Source organism: Melozone crissalis, unplaced genomic scaffold (genome assembly GCF_028551555.1).
Source record: "Melozone crissalis strain CALT ecotype California unplaced genomic scaffold, PUWL_Pcris_2 ptg000073l_1, whole genome shotgun sequence".
Taxonomy (NCBI): domain Eukaryota; kingdom Metazoa; phylum Chordata; class Aves; order Passeriformes; family Passerellidae; genus Melozone; species Melozone crissalis.
The window spans coordinates 5569787-5585976 of NW_026535850.1; the positions used below are offsets into that span (position 1 = coordinate 5569787).

Sequence of the window (16190 nt, forward strand, 5' to 3'; positions counted from 1 at the left end):
TCCTTTTCCCCTTTTTTCAGACCTGTTTGAACCTGCTCTGGACTGAACACCCAGAAGAGCACCAGCAGCTCACACCTGGGGCCTGCCGGGCTGGGCCTGGGGCACAACATTTCCAGCACCAGAGGGACTGATGGGAGACTCAGTGAGCTGAACTGCAACCTGGAGGAGGACTTTCTCAGTTTGTCATCTCTTTTGGAGCAGCAAGGGGTTTTATTGTTTAAAAAATAGGTTTTTTCCACTTTTCTCCAAGGAGGTATTTTCTCCCAGATTGGTTGCAGGGAGGAGCCAAATGAATCTGCTTTCCTAGAGGAGCTCAAATTTGCCCTGAACCAGGACACTGTCACTAAGGATCTGACTGTCCTCCTGTGGGAGGAATCCCAGGCTGGAGCAGTGTAGGGGGATAGAATATAAGAAAATAAAGATGGTCCAGAAAGTAATCTTACCCCTAAGGAGTTGTAGATGGGGCAATTAGCAAATATTAGGAATAGGCCTGATTTTAACAGGCCACAGCTGTAACCAATGAGAAGAAGAGTGCTATGAAAGAGTGGGCTGGCAGGTTGGGAAGGGAACTGGAGTCAGTTGGCTACTTTGTGAAGAATGAAGAGTCAGTGCTCTGAGGAGCTGCCCAGGAGAAAACACCAAGAAAGTGTGAAATATCTACGATAAGGAGACAACAGTATGGAACCCCCGTGAAAAGATGACAACAGAGCAGGACAGATTTGTCTCCCTGAGGGGGATGCAGTGACATGATGTGGCTGTAACCCCCATCCCTCTGTGTCACTGTGTGGGGAGGAGAGAGGGAGGGAATTGTGGATAAAGTGAAGCCCAGGAAGGAGAGAACAGTGTGGAGAAGGTGCATTTTTAGGATTTGGCAGCCTACTCACTCTTTTGTTGTGATTTCTTTCATAATACATTCAATGGAAATTAATGGCCCCACTCCAGGCTTCCAATGCCCATGATGTGTGAGAGATCTCTGGCTGCCTTTCCTTAGAGCCCCGAGCCTTTCCTGCTGTGTTCTGTTGCCTGCCCAGGGGCAGCAGCAGAGGCTCAGAGTGCTTTTCCTGGCCCCGGGCACCTGGCCTGGTCCAGCCTAGCCCAAGAATCCCTGCCAGCATTCCCTGCACCATTACCCGGCCCCACGGCGGCTGCGGCTCCGCGGGCAGGCGGCTCCAGGAGTTCAGAGTGGGCAAAATGGGAGCGAGGGACAGGAGGCAGCTGGTGCCAGTGGGGGAAATGGCTTTCCTGGAGCTGGCAGAGAGAGGAGGAGGGAGAAAGTGGTGCCAAATAAATGGGACAGGTGGGCATTTTGCTTTCCAGCTCTGTGGGAGGAAAGGAAGAGCTGTCAAATCCATCCAGGAAAAGAGGGGAGAAGTAGCAGATGGTGGAAATCTCTTACAATTGGGATTGATTTGATCTGCCTGAACTGCAAAAGCCAACAGTCTCCAAGCACCACCAGCGCTGTGATGTGCCTTGCCCTGCCCCTGCCCTGGCTGCAGCAGCCGCCTGTTGGGACGGGCCCTGTTCTCTAAAAAAGCTGCACCCAGGGACCATTGGGGCAGTGCTGGGTAAGAAGTGAGGAATGGCAAAGGGTGGGAAGTCTGAAGGGAATAAAATAGAATGGTATAAGAAAAAATGATAACAAAACTGCACCAGGAATGGCCACTGACCGCTGTCACCAAAAGAGCTGCACTGAGGGACGGCCACACGTTTCCGTTCCCACACGGAAATGGTGGGACTTGCCTTCTCCTTAATAACCATCAGTGGCATTTCCAAGGCCAGCAGGTACACTCAGACATCCAGAATCATCATTACACTGGGAAAATGGGGTTGGCATCAGCTGTGACACACATCAGGAAGAGCACAGCAGCAGAAATAGGGATTTCCCAGCTCCCTCCCTGGGACAACAGTATCAGCACAGGGACAGAAAATGCTGATAGAACATCCTTTCCCACTGCTCCCTGTGCTCAGCTGGAGGTAGCATCCTTTAGCTTGTGCTCTTCAGTGGGTTTACCCATGGAAATACTGCAGAGGGATGCAGAAGATTTACTAGCATGTTAAAAAGAAGCTGAAAACCCAGGAAGGATGACATTTGGGATAGGGACACAAGCAAATTCACACATTATATGACAATTCAATATGGCTGCTGTGAGTATGCAGCATGGAGGACAGCTAGATGAAACTAGAAGAGATTCCAAAACTGTTTGGCCTTGCAACAGCAGCTAAGGTTAATAACCCTCTCCAATTGAAAAAATAAAGGAAATCTGCTCAGAACTCATTTGGATCACCATCCCTGCAGCCATTGGGCATCACGACTCCTTTTCCCCACCAAACTACAAAGGCTTTCCTGGAAATCTCTCATTTTCTGCTTCCTACCTGTAACAGTGCTCAGGTGACCTGTGTGATCTCTCTGAATGAACTGAGCTTTACCTTCACAGCAGCTCTGCTCTTCACTGCCCAGCCTCGTGCCCTTGGCAATTTCCATCTGGCAGCGTTGGGCTGCTGAAGGAGAGGCTCTGTTCCAAACATGCCCAGTTTGCAGCAGTACCCCATGAGGGGATGTTCTCCTGCCTGGACTAATCCCTTTGCTTCTCAGCTCCAGCTGCAGCCCACAGACCTGGCACTTGTTCAGGAGCCTTTGCCATGGCACGGCCCCACCCAGCTGATTCCCAGCCTGGCAGCACAGTGGGCACACATTCCCAGCCCTGGCCGTTGTTTCCATCCCGCTGCAAGGAGCCCGGTTGTTCCCGAGTGTTCCTGCAGGAATCCAGGCCCAGGTGTCTGTGGGGTTTGCAGGGGCTCTCTTGGGGGTACCTGGGGGTGTCTGTGGGATTGGGGAGGGGGGCCTGAGCTCTGGGGGTGTCTCTGGGACTCCTGCTCTTTTCCCCTCATATTTCCATCCTTTTTCCTCTCATGCTAAGCACCCTTTTCTCCTCACCTTTCTAGAGCTTTCCTGCTTCTTAAACACGACCTTTACACCATTATGCCATCTCCATTTTTTCACTCTTCCCCCCTTTTCCTGCTGCCCTTTTCCCCCCATTTTAGCTGCCTTTTTCCCTGGTTTTTTTCTGTCCTTCCTTCCCTGTTTTTTGCTGCCTTTTTTCCCCAATTTTTGCCCATTTTTCCCCTCCATTTTTTTTTCTTCTGCCCTTTTTTCGCCACCTGTTTTTGAGACCTTTTTTCCCACCCCTTTTCTACCAACTTTTTTTCCACCATTTTTTTTGCTGCCCTTTTGTGCCTCTTTTTTTCCAGCCTTTGTAGCCCCTCGATATAAATCCCTCAATGGAATCAGTGGGGGTTTCTACCCATTTCAATGCTAAAAAAAAGGCACAACAGAGATTCCTTGTCAATTTAAAGATTATGAAAATTGAAGGTTTAATCTCATTTCAAACCTATAAAATCCCATCACAAAGGGTGTTCCGTGATCTATTTCAGCAAGAAAATGGGGATTCCCCATCCATTGATAGCCCTGAAATAATGGCCAAGGCAGGGTTCCTTTCCATTGATACCCTCAACATTGCAGGTGAATGGGGATTCCCCCAGTTGAAACACAGACTATAAGGGAAAATTAACCAGTTAAACAACTCCAGAATACACTTGGACAGAAATCCATTGAAAGGGAACCACACACCACTTGTCTGCCCTAATTAATTCCATCAGGCTTCCTTCACTAAAAACACTCTCAGAATTAAAAGTGGAGATGCCTCGTGTGTTACCTCAAAGCAGTGGAAGAGGCAGCATGGAAATGCTTCTTCTTCCATGGCAAACTCTCCTGGGAGCACTCCCAGAGCCTTGCAGGGCTCCCCTGGGAAGCTGCTGAACAAATGGAAAGAGTTGGGATGAGCAGAGCCCCAGAGAAATCCCAGCCCCACTGATGGAAAAGTCAGATTATCCAAGCAGCAACAGCAGCTGGAGTGTTTGCAAAAGAGCAGCTTTGTTCTGAACCTCAGCTTAGGAGTTCTGCTCATGCACTAAGAGAGCCCTTCCATCTATTTGGACCTTTTCTATAGCACAGGCCACACAGCAGTTCAGTGTGATCATGTTCTTCAACTCAATTATGTTTCAAAGTATCTAAACTTGATCTAGCTACTCATCAGTAGAGAATTTTATGTATTTTCAGTGTAAATTAGCTTCCCTGGTCAAACACCAACCTTTCCCAAGGTTCAAGTACCTCTGTTTTCCACCACTAACTGCTCATTAGCCTTGTCTCAATTACAAACCCCCTGTTAACCCCATTTTTCCACCACAGATTTGTCTGAGTCTCTCACCTCTCAGCAGTCCAAATTCCTTGAAATGTAGCAGAACCTTCTTCACACTTCCCAGCTCTTGCTGTCCATCTCTAATCCCTGTCCAACCTGCCAGTGCTCTCCCTGAACTGCTGACAAAGGAAATTACACAACATCAGTGCAGGACAACTCATTCATTGCTGAATGAAAATGAAATAAAGAGAAATTAAGAAGCTGATTTGGACCCAGCAGGACTGCCCTGTTGGTGTCTGTGTATCAAGAATTTTTATGTATTTTGTATCAAATTTAACTTGTTGAAACCTAAGTTCCCATATTTAAAATAGATTTGTCATTCCAGATGAAAGCAACATGCTGCATGCCTTCCAGCCACATTTTCACTGAAAAAAAACCCCAAACTGCTCAGCCTGGGCTCCCATCATGCCAGCAGTAGCTGTATATCAACATTCAGCAATAATGGAATTCATTCAGAAAATGAACAATTACAAAAATACTTTCACTCCAAGAACTGATACTGCACTGAGGAAGTTATGCATACCTTCAAAAAATTCAGTAATCAAGATGTATTTCTGTTTTTATTGAAATAAATTTAAAAAATACTGCTGGCCAATATTTACACATTTGGTCCAATTACTCTTCCTGCAATGTGGTATTTCCCCACCTGCCCCTGAAGGCAGCAGCATTTTCAGAACAAGAACTGCTCCCCAGATATTGACCCCACTCAGCAATGGGTAAAAGGACATTTTAGAAATGTGGCAAATTGGATCACTGAATGAAAAAATGGAAGAGAGGTGTTGTAATAAAACAAAACCTCATTTGAGTCATGCATTCAACATCATTTCCCAGATTTCTGAAAATGTGCTAACATTGGGAAAATCTCATTTCCACCCAAGACAGTGTGCAAACAGAAGCTTCTGCAGGTAAATTCACTCTGCTGAAGTGACACAAAAATGAACAGAATGCTCCAAATTAAAACCTTTGGCCTCTTCTCCCACATCCTGCTTGTGTGTCTGTGCTCCATCTCCCCAGCAGCCATGTCTTGTGCCAAGGCTCTCCCTGCCTTGCTCAGCTGCCAGTGAGCTCTGTGCTCTCAGGTAAATTCACTCCCAGGCTCTGTAAATGTTCCAGCTGGGTCCTGCCAGGCCAGCCTGGGCACTGTGGGACTCGAGCAGCTTTGCCACCAGGTTCATGTCCACAGCCAGGGCTGCCAGCTCAGCAGCCTCAGCTCCACAATCAGGGCCAGCACTCTCACATGGGGCTGCTCCAACAGAACTTGCCTGCAGACAGTACAAAAAGAAAGCTTTATCAAATTGCATGAGCACATTTAAGGGGGAAAAAAAAGGGGCAAACCACAGGAGAAAAGAAACAGCAATTGTGCAGCCAAAAAAGTCCAGTACACTCCTGAGTCCTGACAAACAGGAATTCAGACACCAAATGCTCATGCCAGCTGAAAATCACCACTGTCCATTACCCAGATTAAATTCCAAGAGAAGGACACAAAGTGTTGCTGAGTCCTGGCTCAGCTTCCTATGGGAGAAAACTACCACAGGACCTTACAAGTGAAGCTGCAGCTTCTTGCCCTACTACTAAAAACAGGGAAATGGAACTAAGCCTTGGAAAAGATGGGCAAATTCCAAGCTTAGTTAAGCTTTAGTTTATAAAAAATGTATGATGGTGCAGGTCCAGCACACTTTGCTTGCACGTGGGAAGGTTCCAATCCCATTACTCAGAATGGCCACTTGCAGCACATTTCCTGCTTGGAAATTACTGCTGCAAATCAGAGCTCAAGGCACACTCACCCCTCTCTTGTGGCTGCTGAAACTTTTCCCAACGTTGCTCTGTGCCAGCTCACGGTCCATCTCCTTCATGTACGCCTTGAGACTGCCCACGAGCTCCTCAGGAGACACCTTCTGCTCCTGCCTTCCATTCCCAGCATCCAGCTCCCTCATCATCCTCAGCTGAGAAACCAAACTCCTCCTCTTCATCCACATCATCACAATCCAGCTCCTCTGAGTCTGCCCCTGCACATGATGTTGTGTCAGTACAACAGCAAAGAAATCAGTGCTGGCATTTGTTTCAAAGAAAGAAGCAATCTCACCTAAAATTCTGTCCAGGGCTTTTGTAAAAGAATCCACATCAAAGGTAACATGGGATTCATCAGGAGACCTGAAATCTAAAATTATTTTTAAAGAAATGAAGCTTCTATGCTTGCATAAGCCTGACACAGGCACAAGCCATACTGATTTCTCTCAAGTCAGGACCAAAGTTGGGACATTTGAATTTAAAAGTCCTCAGAAGTTTGAAGCCTGTGTGCATTAGACATCAAACAACCAGTGGAAGAATTCTTTGAATAAAGGAGAAAAATTGTGAAGACCACAAAATCCAACTGAGGAACAGAGACCAGCTCAGCTTGCAGCACTTGAACCTGCACCAGTGCCAGAGTGGCACCAAGCTGATTTAAAGCAAGTACAGGTTCACTGCTCTGGCTTTGCTTCAGGCCCTGCTCAGCACAGCACCTTCAAACTCTGATTCTCTGCATCACACAACCAACCACAGGGCTGCAGCACAGTGCAACATTCCACACCAGAGCCACACTCCAGGGGCTACTACCATGGCATTTCTGCTCCTTCCTGCGTGGAGACTTTGGACACAAAAGCCTTCATGCTCTCAGCAACTGTTTCCAAGTCATACTTTTGCTCCTCCTCATTTGGGGAAGGAAGGGACTCATTTCTTGTCTCCCTCAGCATCTGATCCAGAGCACCTGGTGTAATATCCAGCCAGCTGTCATCTGAAAGAACACAGCACACATCTGTTACTCTGCACAAGCCTGCTGGCTCACAGGCCCCAACCAGCTGACTGACAGGACTGCAACCATCCTGCAGCTCAGCTCTGCAGCTCAGCTCTTGTGCTGGTCCTGGGTAACACACAGCAAAGCCAGAGAGAGGATGAGAAGAACTGAGTGCAGATTTCTTGTCACTACTTAAAAACTCTGCTTTGCAGAGCTCAAACTAAGAGAGACCATTCTAGTCACTGAGAAGCCTTGGGCCACTAAGTGGAGGAAGAAAGGCTTACTCTAAACTGGGAGAGCCAACCCAGTGTTTAGTCTTAAGGAAGGCTGGATTGGCTCTCCCTTCACAGCTGTCAGCATTGCCCCTCTACCCCCACAAATAATCATCTGTAATAGGAATAATTCCCCCATCCAGCTCACCATCCTCTGCAGGAAGACAAGCTGCTTCTCTCTCCAATTCCTTCACATCAATGGGGGTTGTCTGTAGTAGTGTCAGGATTTCATCACCTGGGCTCACTTCATCACAGCTAGAAGAAAAACATTGAATTTACTGAAATGGATTCAATGGGATCACATGCTCTGCATTCAGGTTTTCACTTGAATTCTTCCATTTTCCTTCTGTGCAAACACATCAAAAAGGGAAATTAGTCTGGGGGAAGTACCAGAGCACTACACAGAGCATTGGCCAAAACAGGACACAGTCAGTCCCTGCAATTCCCAGCTGATGGCTCCAAAGCCCATTGGTCATGGCTCTTTTCCTTTACATTTCATTTGCCTTGGTAAATATTAAGATTACCTGATCCTAAACACCACAGACTGGAAACTCAAAAAAATAACAGTCAAGATATTATGGGCTGGCAAAGCCTCAGATATTTTTGCAGTGATTTACTTTTTGGATTTGATCATCCAGAGAAATCCACAGCCAGCTCCTTGAGCAAAGGAGATAGATTACCCTGTATTCATTATTCACTGGGACTGCTTTTCAATGAAACTTTTCTACACTTTCTACAGTCAACCAAGCAAAAATTGATTTGCAGTCACCACTTGGAATCCACTTGGAAGAGCTCAGCATTTCACATAACCAAGATAAAAGAGTTACTCAAGCCAGAACTTCTCCCAGTGGAGCATTCCAGAGGAATTAGTACTTGTATGTCCTGGCCACAGCTCCCATGTTCAATGTGCAGTGGAGAAAAGGGTTCAGGTGTTTGTAACAAGCATTTCAAAGGTCACTTACAGGATTTGTAGGATATATGACACTCATGAATTTCAAGTAGCTCTCACCTTTCTGGCACTGCAACAGATTGCTGGAAGTGATCTTCTGCCATGTGCAACAGTTCCAGGTACTTGGCTGATCCTTCCATTTCTCCCTGTTAAATGCAAGTCACAGGCATGAACCCAAACAATTCTCCCTCCCCTTCCTCTTCCCAGTCAGGCTTTCTAAGGGTGACTGTTGGTCACACAGGAATGCTGAGAGAACCAAAACAACTAAAACCTCTTGGCCATCTACACTTGGAACTCAATACTGCAAAGGGCATTCCTGTATTTGAAGTTTATTAAAGGATATGGAGCTAAGAATCTCAATAGCGTTGTCCAATTTGATAACCTTGAAACAAGTAGTCAATTTATGTCCCATTTATTAACATCAAAAAAGTAGTGAAAGGCATCTTAAAAAAAGAAACAAAAAAAATAAACCAGACAACCTCACCAAAACCCCCAGAAGTCACAAAAACCACACACACATAAAAATTACACTTGCATGGGCCCAGATAGGTCGATGGTGTTATGTATGGATCTTGAAGAATATTGAATTCTAGAGGGGTGGAAATGAAATGTAAACCAGTGAAATCAGTCACACCTCACACAATCACATATGGGAGTTTTCTTCACTCAAGTGTATTTCTCCCCTTGCTTTAGATGAATGAATCAATCCCCACATCTTGCTTTTTCCTTTTTAATTTCCAAAATAAATTACTTTCAAAGGGAAACAAGCTGCACATGTCCCCTTTAAACACATTAGTTCATTTCACACAGAGATAAGGATTCAAGCTCCTCACACAAGTTCAAGGGTTAAAATGTATTTTCCCTGCAATGTTAAAAAGCCACAGACTCTGAAATACTCACAGACCTTGAAATAATCCTTCTCCTTCAAGCTCCTGAGGAATCTCTCCCACAGAGGACCGCTTAACACGTTTCTCTTGGCATCAGGAGCCACTTTACTGCTCTTGGAGCACAACATTTCAAAGCCATGAGCCTGCAGATAAAAGATGCAACAACAAGAGGTTCTCAAGGTGTGACAGACTTTGCTCACATTTCTCTGGACAAGCAGGCAACCTCCAGACAAGGACCCATTCCCTGGGCATGCATGAGCCAAGGCCAAAATGCCCCAGCAATCATTACCAGCTTCATGCCCAGCTCGCAGGCTCCGTACTGAGGATGAGCTGGGGCGGGCAGGGTGTATCCACTGCGTCTGTCTGGAACAAACTGCTGCTGCACCAGCTGTGCATATAAACACCGAGTGAAAGTCACCTGCAACAGCCACAGCAGAAACAAACACTCCCTGCAGCGCGACTGGGCTGGGGACAGCCAGCAAACTCCCTCCAGGTCACCAGAGTGGCTTTGGAGGCACCCATATTACAGGCAGTGCCTGAGACTGCATTCAAAATACATCATAGAAAGATTTTTCTGATAAATTGCTTTTCAGGCTATACAATGTTTGTTCCAAACTGAAATCCCCAAGTAAATATAAACCTTTGTCATTCTAAATACATTAGGAAAAATCCTTAATATTCTGGAAAATCCCCATTTGAACTGCAACACGTTTCATCAAATACATCTTGTTTCCTTAACAACAAAAAAACCACGTTTCTTTTCAACTAGAGAAGTGCTTTAGGAGAACCAGGATATCCTAACTGCTTCAGAACATCACAGGAACTAAAAAGCAGCATTTCAGGTATCACATGCGACCTCTGCTGGTTCCTGATGCTAAGAAAAGCCCTGAATGCAACTTTCTCAACTCCCTCACTCTGTCTGTTCCCTCAAACAAAAGGAAAGTATGAGCCTGACAGTCCAGGTACTCACTTGCAATCTATTTTGGTCTTCTGTTCCAGCCCTTGTAAGAATCTTGGAGTAGGGGAAAATAATTAAACAATTTTTTGCTAATGACCAAATAAATTATGTCCATTTTAATTCATTCCATTAGCAGCCATCCATATTCGTGTGAAGGTGTCTGCTCATTATTTCACCTGGACCAGACAAAGCCTGTGTCCTTACAGAAACAGCAACACTCCAGCCCTGAGCATTCCCTACCCTCAGGGACACTTCTGAATCCATGTCTGCTGGGGTTTTTTTAATATTCATAAACTCATAGAAAGGCTTAGGTTAGAAGGGACCTTAAAGATCAACACCTCCTTCCAACACCCTTGCCACAGCCAGGCACACCTTCCACTAGCCCAGGCTGCTCCAAGCCCCATCCAACCTGCCCTTGGACACTTCCAACGTGTCTGGGATGGGGAAACACCTCCAAGGATGGGCAATGCTAAGACAGGACCTTCAGAGCACAGGCACTGCCCCTTGGCAGCCCTCCCACTAAAGCAGCTCAGCAGCACCCACCTTACCTGGCTGCCAGCCCCGCGAACTCCCTGCTCATCTCCCGCAGCAGCTACACAATGAACCACTCATCCTCCACCTTATCCCCGAACACCGCGGTGCCGCCCAAGTGCGCCGGGATCTCGCCTGCACGGGGCACAGACAGGAGAGGCGGCTCAGCAACGCCGTGCCCAGCAACAGATTGTCCACACGGGCTGCGGAGTCTCCCTCACTGCGGATATCCCAGACCCTGCTGACACAATCTTGTGTCCTGTGCTCGGGGATGGCCCCGCTGCACCAGGGAGGTGGCACCAGATGCCTCACCGGGCTAACCCGTGCTGTGACACCGAGAGTCGGGGAAGCCGCCGGGTCCCCCTCACACGCTCCTGGTTTCTGGCCCCCGAGACCCCCTCACACGGCCCAGTTGTCCTCACACACTGCCTGTTCCCGGCTGCCGGAGTCTCCTCAAAAGATCCCGGTTCTCAACCGCCGGGTGCCCCTCAAACTCTCCCGGTTCCCGGCCGCCAGATTGCCGTCAAACTATCCCGGTTTCCCCTCACACGCCCTCAGTTCCCGGCCACCGGGTCGTCCTCACAGGGCTCAACTCCCCCTCACACGCTGCCGGTTCCCTGCCGCCAGATTTTCCTCAAAAGATCCAGGTTCTCGGCCGCCAGGTGTCCTTCACACTCTCCCGCCTCCTCCTCACAAGCTCCCGGTTCCCGGCCGCCGGATCCCCTTCAAACGATCTCCCCCCCGGTTCCCTCTCAGACGCTCCTCGATTCCGGCCGCCGGGTTCCCCTCACACCCCTCCGGTTTCCCCTCACACTCCCGGTTCCTAGCCGCCTGATTCCCTTAACACGCTCCCGGGTTCCCCCTCACAGGCTACTCGATTCCGGGCGCCGGCTTCCCCTTCTACCCCCCCGCTTTTCCCTCACACGCTCCCGGATCCCCCTCACACTCTCCCGGTTCCCGGCCGCCGGTTCCCCCTCACTGGCTCCCGGTTCCCGGCCGCCGGGTGCCCCTCCCAGTCCCTCCGCTCCGGGCGCTCCTCCCGCCGCGCCTCCCGGCCCGCTCCCGGCTCACCGCGGCCCGGCACGTAGCGCAGGCGGAACGGCTGCCGCTGCCACACGCAGGCGGCCAGGAGCGGGGCCAAGCGCACCAGGGCCAGCTCAACGCAGCGCCGCAGCAGCGCCTCGCCGCCCGGGCCCGCCGCCGCCGCGAACAGGCGGGAGCGCACCGCGTCCTCGGGCAGCGCCGGCCGCCGCAGCGCCTCCATCCCGCCGGGGCCCAAAGCGCTCCGCCCCCGGGCAGGAGCGGCGCGATGGCGGCGGCGGGGCGGCGGCGCTGAGGGTGATATCGCGATACGCGCGGAAACCGCTGCAGCCGTGAGTGGCTGCCGCTGCCCCGGTGCCCGGCGCGGCCCCGAGCCCCAGCGCGGTCCCGGTCGTGATCCCCCGGCCCCGCTCCCGGGCCTGCCGCCCGCGCTGCCCCCAGCACCGAGCAGGGCCCCGTGACGGCCCGGTCACCCCCTGTCCCCGACGGGAGATGGTTCCCGGCATTCCTGAGCACCGGTCCCGGCCCGACACCGGTGGGACCGAACGCGATTAAATCCCTGCAACCGGCTCTTATCCCCTGACTCGAGAGTTGGGTCAGTTCTGACTTACTCGGCTCGTTTACTCTTGTTGTATTTAATTTTATTCAATGTAATTAATCTACAGGGATAACGGCGTCATCTCTGCTTTTAGGGAGGTGTATATCAATTCGCAGCATCTTAGGTTTAAGTTTAACTGATTTTGATCTAGCTGTCCTGTTGGTATTAGGGTCAAATTGCCAAGGCCAAGAGACTTGAATATAGTTTTGAGGCAGAAAACATCTGGGTTTGTTGCCAATTTTCCAACCATGTAGAGCCAGGGCCTGGCCAGAGCCCAGACCCTCATTGGGAGGGTCTCCCCCACATACCTTAAAAACAAATCTCTCAATAAGGCCAGCTGTGAGATGCCCCAAACAAAGCAAACTGCTGGAGTGCTCCTGTGAGAATAATTGGGGCTGTGTGTGATTGCAACAGAGCAGGAGCAGCCTTGCCCTCAGCAGGTCACAGCCCTGTCCCATGAGGATGTGGCACAAAAGGGTCGGGAAAGACCACAGGACCTCAGCTCAGATGAGGCTTTTGACAGAGCCCAGAGATCTCATCCTGGAACTCTGGAAACACAGGAAAATCATGAGACAGCCCAGGGTCAAGGCACAGCAACCCTGCTGGAACAGGAGAAGGGACTAAAGGCTGAGTAGGCAGTGCAGGGAACAGCTGCAGACAGCCTGTTCAAAGAGATGCATCTGCAGCTGCAGAACAAAACAGAGAGATCCCAAAGTGACACCATGTCAAAGATACGTCAAAGTTCATGAAAAGCCAGCTATAAATAAGGTAATGATGTGTCGTAGGAAGGAGACCAGGACACCAGATGGTTCATCACAGGTCCAGTTTATTAAAGAAAGCATCAAACACTTATACAGCAAATAATAAGCTCATGAATATTCTATAAGCCAAGCAATCTATTGGTTAAACTATACCATTAACTCATCCACATTCCTTTGGGCCTACGTTCTCTACTTCTCACACCTCGCTGTCCATTTCTTTATCATCCTCTGCTAGGCCCAAGGAGACGTTATCTTTGCAGGTGAAAGATTTGGAATTAAGCACTGTCTTGTACTTTTCCATTCTTTAGCCTGCTACTTTCTCAACAGACACCCTGCCTGCAAAAAGGCCTCTGCCCTACTTAGGACATCTCTACCAAATCAATTTGGCTGTGTCCTCTCTCCTCAAGCCACTCTTTGACAAAACTCTCCACAATGATGTCCTATGAATAATGCCTGTTATAAAAATGAGGGAATTCACATGATGGAACAAATATATCAGCAGTGATTGTCTCAGGAATTGGAGACAATATTCTTCCAGCATTCCTGTATCCATAGCAATGAAACACTGAACAGCTTACAATGGATAACAGCCACAATGTGGAACAACCACCCACTCTCCTGTGTTATCTGTGGAAGATGAACCAGAAGAGATCACAATCAATGATCCTGTCAGGCAGTGCAGCACTGACACCTGTGCAATCTGTGAGAGGATCAAGGGTCCAACAAACTGTATCTTCTTCTATCCAAAGGCAGGTGTTTATCAGTGTTTCATCACAGCTGTTTCAGTGGGATCTGTCTTATCTCTAGAAGGAAATAACCACATCTTGCAATGTAAACAAACATATTTATCGAAATTAAGTTAGGACTTGTAATCACTTGCAGTGGAATTCAATGTCATCTCAGTAGACTTAGAGGTACACTTAAGACAACTTAAAGTTAACATCTTTAATACTCAATAAAAAATGATTTTAATAAAACTGGAATAGAACATGAAATGGCTTAAAGTGAAGAAGGTTGAAACTTGACCTCGTCTAAACTCAGCAACACTCAACCCTGACAGAAATCCACCTCGACATAAATGACTATTAACAAAATTAACTCAACAGAGTAATAAAACATAACATCACTCAGATCTAACTTTGCTTAATCTTAGCAACACTAAAATCATATTCAGATAGAACAGAACTGAAGGAACAATCAATATCCTTCAAAGTTCGAGGTACTACAAAATGTAACTTATTCTGATGGTATTAATACCAAAAGACAATGAAAATGTGGACCAAGCATGTTTGAAATAACACCCTGATGCATTTACTGGAGGGATTACAAAAGTCAAATACCTTGACCCTATGTAATTTAACATTGAGAAAAACTCATGGTAACTGCAATTTTTAAGGAACCAAAAATTTACTAAAAGCATTTAAAGTGCAATTCTACCAAAAGAAACAACAATATAAAATTTGGCTACGTGTGGAACAAACTGGGAGCTTCTCGAGATTGTATTCAGTGTAATAGCATATGCTAAAAGTTATCAGCATTTGTGTTAAAGAAATTAGATTGTGTTATGCTGCACGTAATAATAATAACGAGGGACTGGATTTACCCCTTTGAATCTCTCCAGTAACAATTCTCAGAGAAATCAGAGTTCACGAAAAACACAAGATTAACTTCAAATAAGCATTTCAGCACATGTTTACGGCATTCTAGGACACGGAGCGTGAGGCTTCAGTAGCCAGGGGCACTCAGAGCCCTTCGGCAAATGCCGGGGGTTCGCCCCGCCGCAGGGTTGGGGAACCACGGGGGGCAGTGAGTTCGGCCGGGCCCAAGCGGAGCCGCTGGGCAAAGCCGAGCCCCGGGAGCGGGGAAAGCCCCGGCGGCAGCGAGGGCAAAGCCGAGCGGGGAAAGCTGAGCTTGGACCCGCACGGGGCTCGGGGTGAGGCGGGGCAGCCCCGCGCCTGCCGCCACCGCAGGGGGTTTGCACTGCGCTCACCGGGCCAAAGGGACTCGGGTTCTGATCCCGAATCCGGGCTGGCAGCGACGGGAGGCGCCGGAACGGTGAAGGAACCGATCCCGGAGAAGGCAGCGGGGAGCGCCGGGGCGCGGCGGGGGAGCCGCCGATCCGCGATTGGCTGCGCTCCCGCCGCCGATTGCTCAGATCGGCCAAAATCCCTCCCACACTGACGCTGCCCGTGTAGCAGTGAGGGGGTACGAATCGCGCCCATTAGACTGGAGGCGCAGCGGCTGTCGCGCCCAGAGCCCGGCAAGTCTATAATAAAGCTGGGAAGCGGCTTCAGCACAGGTGCGACTCGCGGTCAGTTTTGCCTCAGCTCGGGGTTCTGGCGAGTTCCATGTGCCGGGTTTCTCCGTGTGCCCAGGCAGGGAGCCGCAGCGGCCGTGCCGGCGCTCGGTGTGCCCGGGCTCCGAGGCGCCGGGGCAGGGAATCATGCGGGGCACAATGGTGAGCAGCCCGGGGCTGCTGCTTCTCGCCCCTCGGCAGGCGGACTCCGAGCCGCAGCTGCTCCGGGCCAGCAGCAGCCGGCAGCTCCCTGTCCAGGGGCGAGGCCGCCACGAGCCGGGCCGGCAGTGTCGCTCTCAGGAGCGCGGGCAGCGGCAGGAGCGGCTTGGAGTGCGGCCGTCCGGGGGCAGGGGCGGCGGGGAGGAGGCTGCGGACAACGGCATTGCGGGGAGCGGGGCCACGCCGAAAGGTGCCGAGGGGCCTGCGGTGTCGGCCGGCGGGGGCTCGGGGGGCGGAGCTGGCGGCCCGGCCTCCCTTTGTGCCCACTTTGAACAGAGATTTTTGTTCTTGGAGGCACATAATTTTATTACTCTTCTCTCCGTTTCAACTTCTTATAGGATTACAGTGACTTTAATATTTGTTTGCTTTGCTGTGGAGTCTTTTGTTTGATATTAATTACAACTATATCTCTCCATACCTTTAAGTCTTAGAGAAAAAAAGTCTTCTTTCCATAGTTTTACCAGAGGGTTTTAGCTTTAAGATTAAGGCATTTCTTTATTTCTCTTGTTTGGGATTTAATTTCTTCTTTACTGTCTCAGAAGCTGTACAGGTTTTAGTAGCTAAAACTTTTGCATCGCTTTTTTAAATATCTCCCGTGCAAAACCAAAACTGGTGGATGTCGTCGAGAATTGGAATACAGTTTATCTGC

At 49.2% G+C, this 16190-nt stretch overlaps 1 pseudogene; it reads right to left on the minus strand.

The window, feature by feature from the left end:
* Positions 1 to 3383: 3383 nt before the first annotated feature.
* LOC128946048 (protein ecdysoneless homolog) lies at positions 3384 to 11890 on the minus strand (annotated as a pseudogene).
* Between the last annotated feature and the right edge of the window lie 4300 nt (positions 11891 to 16190).